Source organism: Chrysochloris asiatica, unplaced genomic scaffold, assembly GCF_000296735.1.
Source record: "Chrysochloris asiatica unplaced genomic scaffold, ChrAsi1.0 scaffold00437, whole genome shotgun sequence".
Classification (NCBI taxonomy): Eukaryota; Metazoa; Chordata; class Mammalia; order Afrosoricida; family Chrysochloridae; genus Chrysochloris; species Chrysochloris asiatica.
This window is the reverse complement of record NW_006408955.1, coordinates 726,414-727,409: the sequence shown is the minus strand read 5'-3', so window position 1 is coordinate 727,409 and position 996 is coordinate 726,414.

Genomic DNA, 996 nt, shown 5'->3' with positions numbered 1-996 from the left:
TGAAACAAGTTATATGAATTGTTGAATGTGAAACTGATGATGTGCCCTGTAAACTTTCACTCAATCCACAATAAAAACCTTAAATTAAAAAAAAAAAGAGTTTATTTATGTGTCAACAGTCTTAGCATCTTTAATTCAGTGAAAGTTTCATCTTAACTTGGAAGGGTAATATTGATTATTAGTAGGACTTAATCCTTTACTTCTGAAAAATAAGCCACTGAAAAATGTATGGAGCCTAATTCCACTCTGATACATACAGGGTCTCCTGAGTTGGAATAAACTCTGTGATACCTGGTTTTGAGGAATAATGTGATGAGGATCTTTTATTAGAGAAGGCAAGCCAGGTATACTTATAGCCAGTGGGATGTTGTATTTGGGGAACTGTGTCAGAACCTTGTACTCCTACTGAGAGAGAGCATTATCAGCCACAAATAACAGCAAAGAAACACAAAGACACTCAGAAAGTTGTCTTCCCTTAGTGTTGTCCCTGCCTCCTCATATGCTTCAGGGGTGTGGCTATGATTGCTGTGACCTGGTGAAGTTATTTAGACATCTCAGTCTTGATTTCTTCATTTGTAAAGTAAGACTAAAATGCCTTCTTCATAAGGTGGTGTTGAGAGTCAAAAGAGACCCGTGGCACAGTGTTCTGCGTAAGTACACCCAAGAGAGAAGTAAATCAAAACTTTTCACACAGCCCGTCTTTCCCACCTGCATGTGTCTTGCCAGCAGAGCCTTTCTGAGCCCAGAGAAAACTGGGCCACGGAGAATTGTGATGCTTCCGATAGGTCAAATATAAAAACATGCCAAAGCAGAGAATCAAAAGTTATGATATGTTTTGAAATGCATAATAAAATTAACTGATGCCTTAACACTCACATACACAATAGTGTATATATAAAGCCATCATCAGTTGGACATGGTTCAGTATAGAGTTGTGGATTTGAGGCAAGGCCCTTCTGCCACAGCCCAGGCCCCTCAGAGACTTTACTCCAGGTG